The 10,813-nt window shown below is 39.5% G+C and overlaps 1 pseudogene; it reads left to right on the top strand.

Annotated features, from left to right (window-relative positions):
* Positions 1-244: 244 nt before the first annotated feature.
* Positions 245-3,389, top strand: LOC107159706 (annotated as a pseudogene).
* The last annotated feature ends 7,424 nt before the right edge of the window (positions 3,390-10,813 follow it).

Here is a 10,813-nt window from a genome sequence, read left to right as displayed (position 1 = left end):
CCACTAACTTCTATTACATCATCCAAGACCTAAGCAATTGTATTTTATTGCATTTAAATTCACTCAACAGCTGGATGTGGTAGCCAAGCCTGTAATCCCATTGGCTCAGGATACTGAGGCAAGAAGATCAGGAGTTCAAAGCCAGCTTTAGCAACTTAGCGAGGCCCTAATCAACTGAGTTAGGCCCTGTCTCAAAATAAAACATAATAAAAAATAAAAAGAAAACATAAAAAGGAACCCCTAGATGGTGGCACCCTGTGAAGTGGCCGTGGCAGCCTCTAGGGAAAGTGATGGCGGGGTGGGGGTTTTGGATCCTGACTGGACAGCTGGTTGGAGGCACTGGGAGTGGTCCAAGCCATTTACAATTCCTACATCCTTGGTGACCTTCAGAAGGAGGAAGAATAGAGAAGTTGGACACTCTGCAGGGTATCCTATCCGCTTTTCTCGAAGAAGATTCCCTCCTTGATATCCTCAAGGAGATTGTGAACCATCATCTGAAACTCAGAATGCTGTCACCTGAAGTGAAAAAAGAAGATGAGATACAGGCCATTGGTACCCTCATGGAGAAGCAGGCACAGATTGTGGGGAAACCTAGGGTGGTGTTAGAAGAGGAAAAGCAGAACAGCCACTGGCCCGGTATCTAATGGAACAGATGGAGAGGATGAGGCCCATGAGAAGGAGGGTTCCTAGTAGGTACAAGATGAACGTTGGTTCTGATAAGTCTGTTTCGAAACACCAATGTGGAAGATGTCCTCAATGCCCAGACATCAGAGAGGAAAGTCCTTCAGGATGAGTCCCAAAGGATGAAGGAATAGGGTAAGCTGCAGAGGGAGAGATAAAAACTAGCCAAGCAGGAGTGCGAAGAAAAGGACATCGAGAGGAGAGCAAAAGTGGTGACCCTGGCCTGTTTGGTTCTTCCCCTGTTTCAAGAACCTGATGAAAGGGAAAACTGGTTGTACGTATGTGTACTTAAGAGAAATGAGAGAACACTGCACAGTGATTTTCCAAAGCACTTCCCCTTTTGTTTACATGATTAAAAGGAAAATCACAACCACTTCTAATTACAACATGTGCCATATTTTGGTGATGCCGGTGATCAAGTTATTATAGTTGATGTCTGTGCCAAAGAGCTGCAGCTGGGGCAATCTTTATATTTTAATATTGAAGCCTGTGCTCCTTTTGGCTCCTTTTTTTTTAATAAAATGTCTTCCCTCACCTTGGATAAATAGCAAGATTAAGAAAACTAACAGAATTTTCATCTGGGAGAAGAAACATGATCATTTCTGAAACAAAGGGTGCAAGTACAAATTGCTTCAGGGACAATATTTACTTGTAAATCTATAGTTTTATGGATGATACAAAAAGCTAATATGGAGCCAAGTGGGGCAGTGCACTGCCACAGTCCGGCTGCAGCAAAATAACCGGGGGGTGACGAGCAACTTGTGTACCTTGATACAGCAGGAGTGGGAGCCATTTATTGTAGGACAGGAGGGGTATTTATACATTCCACACAGCTTATATAATTAACATAAACTCGATACAGCAGTCAACCAATAAGGAATCTCCACACTTAATGGCTTGCTGGTGTTACTTCACAAACCACTCCCTCTGGCAAAATGCCAGGCACCATCCAGACTTGTTTACAGACTCTTTAACAGTGCACACCTGTAATCCCAGATCCTGGGGAGGCTGAGGCAGGAGGATCACAAGTTTGAGGCCAGCTTGGGCAACTTAGTGAGACCAGTCTCAAAAAAAAAAAAAGTGGGGGGTCCTGGAGACTTACCTGAGTGGTAGAGCACCACTGGGTTCATTCCCCAGTGCTGCCAGACTAACAAACAAAAAACTAATGTGAACCCTACCTGGATCCAGATTTTATGTTACATGACAGCAAAGTAGGAAAGTGGGAAGAAATTAGTTGGAGTCTGTTCAAGATCTGAGACCTTTTTTTTAAAGAAAGTTTCAACCTATGGGAGAAAAAAAAGTATCTTTTTAGGTAAAGATAGTTACATATTTTCCTCATTTAGGCTGTAATGTTAAGAAGGATGTGTCAATTTTGAGGGCAACATAGTATTGTTAAGCTAGATTTTTTTTTATAATCATGAATTCTCTTGAATGCCAGTAGAAATTTTAATCCAAATTTTTCCTAAAACTGGTAATTCCTGATTTAGAGAAACTGAAGAAATTGCCCCCCTTTTTTTAGAGAGAGAATTTTTTTAATATTTATTTTTTAGTTCTCGGACACAACATCTTTGTACGTGGTGCTGAGGATCGAACCCTTGATCCTGGGCCACACGCATGCCAGGCGAGCACGCTACAGCTTGAGCCACATCCCCAGCCTGAAATTGCCCTTTTAAAGAAAAGAAATACTAGAAAACTTGAGGTACTTAGCAGATATTGAATGAATGAATGGAAAAACTGCCTGAGAGAGTCAAAAGTGAGCAAGAACTCCCCAATTCTACCTTTTTAACAAGCCACGTTTAATTATAAATAAGGCTTTTCTCTACTTAACTTTAGGCAATAGTAGATTCTCAAGAAGCCTAAAGAAGAACTGGTATTGTGGCTCAGCGGTCCAGCGCTCCCCTAGCACGGGCGGGACCCAGATTCTATCCTCAGCACCACATAAAAATAAAGGCATTGTGTTGTGTCCATCTGTACCTAAAAAAAGAAGAAGAAGAAGAAGAAGAAGAAGAAGAAGAAGAAGAAGAAGAAGAAGAAGAAGAAGAAGAAGAAGAAGAAGAAGAAGAAGAAGAAGAAGAAGAAGAAGAAGAAGAAGAAGAAGAAGAAGAAGAAGAAGAAGAAGAAGAAGAAGAAGAAGAAGAAGAAGAAGAAGAAGAAGAAGAAGAAGAAGAAGAAGAAGAAGAAGAAGAAGAAGAAGAAGAAGAAGAAGAAGAAGAAGAAGAAGAAGAAGAAGAAGAAGAAGAAGAAGAAGAAGAAGAAGAAGAAGAAGAAGAAGAAGAAGAAGAAGAAGAAGAAGAAGAAGAAGAAGAAGAAGAAGAAGAAGAAGAAGAAGAAGAAGAAGAAGAAGAAGAAGAAGAAGAAGAAGAAGAAGAAGAAGAAGAAGAAGAAGAAGAAGAAGAAGAAGAAGAAGAAGAAGAAGAAGAAGAAGAAGAAGAAGAAGAAGAAGAAGAAGAAGAAGAAGAAGAAGAAGAAGAAGAAGAAGAAGAAGAAGAAGAAGAAGAAGAAGAAGAAGAAGAAGAAGAAGAAGAAGAAGAAGAAGAAGAAGAAGAAGAAGAAGAAGAAGAAGAAGAAGAAGAAGAAGAAGAAGAAGAAGAAGAAGAAGAAGAAGAAGAAGAAGAAGAAGAAGAAGAAGAAGAAGAAGAAGAAGAAGAAGAAGAAGAAGAAGAAGAAGAAGAAGAAGAAGAAAAAAAAGAAGAAGAAGAAGAAGAAGAAGAAGAAGAAGAAGAAGAAGAAGAAGAAGAAGAAGAAGAAGAAGCCTAAAGAGAGCATTTTCTCTGATAAGACAAAGTAGATATTTTATACCATGAGTATAAAATATCTACTGCAAATTACCAACTGCAGGGAAAATTTGGCCATATTTTTTTAATGTGATACAAACTAAAAATGGTTTTTACATTTTCAGAGGTTATAAGATAAAGAACACATGATAAAGACCATATCATGGCCATAAAACCTGAAATATTTACTATCTAGACCATTGGAGAAAGTTTGCTGATCTTTGTTTTATATCATTAACTATGAGATTAACAAAAACTTTTATCTTTGTGCAGAAGATTGAAAATAAAAAACCATGGTTAAGGAAAAGGAAATTATATTACCTCTTCATAAAGCCCTAAACATGGCATTGCAAAGATAAATACATTTTAAAAAAATAAACTTTACTTATGCAAAATAAATAAAACATTAAAAAGGACTGAGAATGTAGCACTGTTGTTAAGTACCCCTGGGTTTAATCCCTGGTATCAATCAATCAATCAATAAAATATATTGCCTTAGCCAGGACACTGGCACACACCTGTAATCCCAGCTGCTCAGGAAGCTGAAGCAGAGGACACAAGTATAATGGTAGCCTGGGAAACTTAATGAGACCCTAGGAATTAGTGACATCCTGTTTCAAAATAAAACCTGAACCAGGGATGGGGATGTGGCTTAGTGGTTAAGGGATCCTGAGTCAAATTCCCTGTAGCAAATATATATATATATATATAGTTTGAGCAATTTAGCAAGACCTTGTCTCAAAATAGAGGGATGGGGCACTCAGTGGTAAAGTGACCCTGGGTTCAATATCCAGTATAAATGTATGTGTACCAAACACACACACACACACACACACACACACACACACACACAGATATAGGCTGGCTGAGTCACTGGAATGATAGGCATGTGCTACCAAGCTTGGCTGGTAACAGTCATATGAGTGTGTGTGTGTGTGTGTGTGTGTGTGTACTGGGGATTGAACCAGGCTCCTGCATTTGCTAAGTAGGTACTTTACCACCAAGCTGCATCCTCGGCAATTAAAAATAAAAAATAAAAAAGGCTATATTGCCTTGCTTGGTGCAGTAGTACATTCCTGCAATCCCAGTGACTCCAGAGGCTGAGGCAGGAGGACCACAAGGTCAAGGGCAGCCTGGGCAACTTAATGAGACTCTATCTCGAAATAAAGAGGGCTGAGGATGTGGCTCAGTGGTAGAGCACTTGTCTAGCATGTGTGCAGCCCTGAGTTTGATCTATTTCTTTCTTCTTGTAACCAAAATAGTGTTTTCTTCAAGGATCCAGATGTTAGCAAAGTTGACCTTTTACTCACTTTTAAAGCTAATAGATTTCAATTTTAAAAGGAAAACAATGTGTTTTGAAGTTTCAATTTTTTGTGAAAAGTTAACTTGTAGTTTTGAATGTTTTAAAAATAAAAATTTGAAAATGTGGTTTAGATTTGCAAATTTACTTTTGGAAATTTAAGTGCAATTAATTTCTTGCCGCAGTCTGGCTGGGCACAAATCATGAGCCACTGAAGCAGGAACAAACTTTATTTCTGAACTCCACCAGCACACTCCACATACGCTCCCCGGGAACTCTCCCAAACGCCACGCGGCTCCTCCAGGAACCACACACCAACTGGAAATCCCTCCTCCGGCATTTCCCCAACCAATGGGAACTCTCCGGGAATCCCCACAAGAACTCCAAAGTAGTGAGAATTCCAAAGCAGCAGGCCGAGGCGGACAGCAAGGGTCTAACATACACAGCCTAACATAACCATCATCATCCCAACGACCTGCTGGCGTCACCTCTCAACCACTCCTTTCTGGCAAAAATACCATGCGTCATTGGGACTCGGCTATGGCTCTCAGCAATTTCTGAAAACTTAAGTTGTTTGCTTGGCAGTTATAATTGGACATTGTGAATGTTTTTAAAATTTAAAGATAGTATAGCTCTTTTCTCAAGGAACTTGCTGGCCCCTCTTCTGCATGTGTATAGATGAATCTTCCAAATACACCCAAATCATCCAGTTTAAACAGCCTTTATATACACTGCACATGTGTCAGACGCACACACAATGCAGCCCTTGCAGCATGCTTGCTGTGCTTTCCCTGCCTGCACTGAGATGCCAACTTGCACCATCAATTGGGCTTATTTTGCACCCCCTTGCAGCCCTGGGCACCTACCAGGCCATCACAGAACCTCTCTGACTTCATGCTCAGCCATGAACCCTCATTACCCAGATGGCACCCAGGGAATTCCTTGCCCTCTCAAGAGGTACCCACAGGCTCAGGGGTGCCCAATACAAGCCAATCTTTCCTGCAGCTTGACATTTCCTTTCCTCTGCAGAAGACCTAGGTGGGCAAGTCCACCCACAACTATAGTGGAATGAGTGTTTGCCCAAGAAGCCAGAATGATTTCTGAATTTTCAGGGCCCACACACTTTCTGGGAGTGTCTGAAGTGGTAATAACAAATCCTGGAGTGCTTGCATGCCCCTCATCAGTTCCACTGCAGAGAACTCTGGCCAGTTGCCCTCTTCCTTCTTTGTAAGGAGTGTGATGAGAGGAGCAGACTGAGGATCTTAATGCTGATGGTTTCAAATGCAAAAATGAGTAAAGTCAGAGCCTGTGTGAGGAACAGGAGCCCAGGAGTGAGGGGCTTGTGCCTGGGGAGCAGATAATGAACAGTGCCACTCTGCTAGCACAACCTAAATGGCAGCACTTGAGGGTATGTTATCTACTTTGTGAGTGCTTCAAATAGTCGTTAATAACATGCTTATTGACAGCAAGTACCAATATTACAGAAGATTCTAAAGGGCATCAAATCTATTTTAAAAAAAAAAGCTTAAAAGGGAAACATTAGTGCCACAGTCCGGCTGCAGCAAAATAACTGGGGGGTGACAAGCAACTTGTGTAGATTGATACAGCAGGAGTGGGAGCCATTTATTGTAGGCAGGAGGGGTATATATACATTCCACACAGCTTATCTTAATTAACATAAACTAGATACAGCAGTCAACCAATAAGGAATCTCCACACTTAATGGCTCGCTGGCGTTACTTCACAAACCACTCCCTCTGGCAAAATGCCAGGCGCCATCTTGGCTTGTTTACAGACTCTAACACATTAGTACAGGGTGCTCTCCTTTCCTATGAGTCCTCAACTTCGTGAGAAGTGATCTTCCTCCAGCAACTCAGTTGATTGTCAGTGAAGCAAACTTTGTTAGCAGTTTCCTTTGCAAAGCACCTGGGGATGCTGTGGGAGTCATGCAGATGCTCAAACGACAGTGCTTACCTGCTCTCCAAGTTTCCTTAAGGCAACACCTTTGGTGACATTTGAGATAGTAACCTACACATCCCCATGGACAAACACCTACAGTCCTCTGCTCTGCCTACTGGGCTGGAAGGGTGCTGTGAGATTCCCTTTAAGGTCATTTAAATCAGGTGCAGTGGTGCACACCTGTAGTCCCAGTGGCTCAGGCCGAAGCAGGAGGATTCCATGTTCAAAGCCAGCCTCAGCAACTCAATGAGACTGTCTCTAAATAAAATATTAAAAGGTCTGGAGATGTGGCTCAGGGGCCAAGCATCTCTTTGTTCAATCCCCAGTACCTCCCCCAAAATATTTTAATATTCAGTTGATGGTTTTACTTTGACTATTATTTATTCCATTTTGAGAACAGGCAAACATGAGGAAGTTGTTAAAAATACTCTAAAACTCATGGGGTTTGTGATAATTCAAGTGAATAAGAAAACTTCTTTCCCTGAACATTTCAGATCTGTTGGGTTTTTTTCCCCCAAGGCACAGTGGCACATGCCAGTAATCCCAGTGACTGAGGAGGTTGAGGCAGGAGAAGTGCTTTTCTAAAGCCAGCCTCAGCAACTTAGCAAGTTATTTATTCTCAAAATAAATAACTGAAGAGCAGAGATGTTGCTCAGTGGTATATCAGCTATGGGTTTAATCCCCAGTAATAAAATAAATACATATAAATAAATAAAAATGAAGTGCTTTTTACTGTAACACTTTTTTACACATAGGTCTTAAAAAAATACCACCAATATTCTGTGTCACCCTAGGTAAAACAGAAATAGGGTAATCATGCTAATTGCACTTGACCTGTCCCATCTGCTTAGCAGTCTCCCTTCTCTATTAAAGGGGAATAACTGTAAGATTCTCATAGACAACGGGGCTCAAGACTCACCATCTTGAAGTAGGTATGTTCTAGTTCATATGGGAAACTGTTTATTCTTCATGAAAACAAGGAAAATTAGGGGGAGTTGTAAATATACTGTGTGTTGTATGTGTGTGTGTGTGTGTGTGTGTGTGTTTAGAAAGTGAAGGACTCATGCTGTATCTCACAATTGTAGTGAGGCAAATAAATGAAACACACTATACACACCCAACACATTTAAAAATGAAATATAAACTTCCCATTTCAAAGCCTGCTGTCATGACTTGTTGATGAGCACATATGGTGGCATTTGGAATCATGGTGCCTAAGATAGGAACACATGCCAATGCAAAAAGAGGAAGCCATCAGGAGTGACTGATCTTTTCTTAAAAATTTATAAGATTGTGATTCAGGTATCCCACTTCTGGTTATCTGTTGAAAGTGAATGATGGGTCCATAAACACAGTTTTATTAAAAAAAATAAATCCTAGGGCTCTAGGGTCCAATTACACAGCAGGGAGACTATAGGTATTAATGTGTGGTGCATTCAAAAATGAGAAGAAACATTCTCAGTGTTTTTCCCATAATGATGCAAAATATGTAAGTGAAAGCTATGTGAATTATTAATTGGATCATATAATACGTACATGTATTGAAACTTCCCTCTGGACTCAATAATAACAATTCTTACACATAAATTGAAAATTATTCCAAAAATGGAATATAACTTGGGCTTCAGGTGTAACTCAGTGGTACAGCGCTTGCCTAGCATGTGTGAGGCACTGGGTTTGGTCCTCAGTAACACACACACACAAAAAAAAAAATACATAAAATAAAGGCCTTGTGTCTTCCTAAAACTGCAAATATTCTTAATAATTGCAATAACTCCCAAGTCACTCCCAAATTACAATTTAACTTGCCTTAGAAAACTTTTAAGTGAGTCATCAGAACCAAGCACACACTGCTTCCACATCTCTTAGGCCTAAAATTGATCATGACCTTCCAATAGTTACATATCCCAATCAATTTCAATCAAATCAATGATTGTGGGTCTTCCTTTGACCCAAAGGGCTAACACACACACAAATATATATATATATAAGGTTGTGTTTTCTTTTTTATTTAGCTTCTGAACATGACTTGCAGGAATTCCAGTGTCTCCTCTGAATAAGATGTTTGTTTTTCTCTCTGTGTGGTGACAGGTGTTCCTGTTCCTGTTAAGACCTAAAAAGGGACAGGTGTAATCTGGAGTATCTCACAAGGACTCAGTGGCAGAGAAATCTCGGAAGCCTGTGCCATATACTCACTCTAGCCTTCAATCCCCAATGTATAATTACCATGATAGATCATAGAATAAAAGGTAGCCAAGGTCAAAGACAAAAGTCAAAAGATATATAATTACATAAATCATGTGGGAGCATTAAATGCTCCCTGAGTGCGGCTCTGTCTTTCCCCTCATTATTGGGCACTTGTTTCTAGTCACACTTCCCTGCTGGGTGTCCAAGACTGAAGAGGTCTTTGATATTGGGCAAATGTTTTTCTAAACTTGTTGATGTGAACCAAGTCTCCTCAGGGCTACTCTTGGGCACTTCATGAGGAACTGCTTGGATCTTCGGCCTTTTTTGTTTTCTACCACACATGGGCCAGTGTCCAGATGACCACAAGGCTTCCCAGGCAAGCATTGGGAATCTCTGTCTCCAATGGCCCCCCTTTTCACAAAATATGCACTGATGACTCCTGGTTTCTGGGGTATTCAAAAATCCCTGGTAAGTTGTGTTGCTCTCCAAAATTGCAGGGTCCTTAAGAGTACTGTCATTCTATTTTGCACCAGGGATTGAATCCAGGGGTTCTTAAACACTGAGTCACATCCCTAGTTCTTTCTTTTCTTTCTTTTTTTTTTTTTTTTTTTCAGAGATAAGGTCACACTAAGTTGCTTGGGATTTCATCTAAGTTAGTGAGGGTGGCTTCAATCTTGGGATCCTCTTGCCTCAGCCTCCTGAGTTCCTGGAATTAAAGGTGTCCACCACTGGGCCCAGCCCCTATAGGGAAAAATTTTGAAAGTACTAATTTCAAGTAGAGAAANCTTATTGAAAAAAAAGCACTTATATGTACAACTATAATATTATAAAATACAACCAAAAATCTAAAAAGTAAATGAATCTAGGTGAATGAAATAAGATTTTTTTGAATGCAATTTATATAATCTTGTGCATTAATGATAAGCAATATTTTGAAGTTTAAATGTTTCATTTTTTAAATTTTTTAGTGTAATTTTTTTGTTATTTTAGCAATTCTGAAATTTGTTTCAATGTATTTCTATATTTTATTTCAATAGCTCATTCTATAGACCTAATATTCCTAGTCCTACTTTAAGACTATCAGTTGTAAAATTAGCAGGAGAGGAGTAAAAAATATTTAACAATTTGTATACAGCGGGCATGAAGCAATTAAAACTTCCACTTCTCAATGTCTAACCCCACAGTGACCATTGCAGGGTGAAGAAAATGGCAGTCTAATTACATTTGACAAGAGATTTGCTCCTAAGCATTTCATTTATTTGTTAATTTGATACTGAAGATTGAACTCAGAGGTGCTTTACCACTTGAGTCACATCCCTAGTTCTTTCTTTTCTTTCCTTTTTTTTTTTTTTTGAGATAAGGTCACACTAAGTTGCTTGGGATTTCACTAAGTTAGTGAGGGTGGCTTCAATCTTGGGATCCTCTTGCCTCAGCCTCCTGAGTTCCTGGAATTAAAGGTGTCCACCACTGGGCCCAGCCCCTATAGGGAAAAATTTGAAAGTACTAATTCAAGATAGAGAAATCTGGGCTCGATTTCATGTTCTTATATCTTACCTATAACTGTCTTAAAATCTCCATGATTACAAACAGAATAAATAAAGATTGGATTGATGGGACTACTATTCTCCATGTGAGTTGACAATTCTAAAAGGATTAATGGAGATATTTTAGTACATTTTTACTATCTTTTATGTAGAACCTTTAGTAAAGAAGAACAATGTGTTACCTGTCACATATGACCATGATTCAATAAATAACAATGTTAACACATTAACAAATTTTACTTTTATTTAATAAACAAATTCATACATAATGGGAATAAAGTATTTCAAAATTCACTGGAAAGTCTCAAAAATAACAGCTCTCAGGAACAAGTCTTCCGATAAAAGGATCTAATAATTATTTCCTCCAG

Source organism: Marmota marmota, unplaced genomic scaffold (assembly GCF_001458135.2).
Source record: "Marmota marmota marmota unplaced genomic scaffold, marMar, whole genome shotgun sequence".
NCBI lineage: Eukaryota > Metazoa > Chordata > Mammalia > Rodentia > Sciuridae > Marmota > Marmota marmota.
Note: the sequence above shows the minus strand (reverse complement) of the source record. Positions and strands in the feature narration are given on the sequence as shown.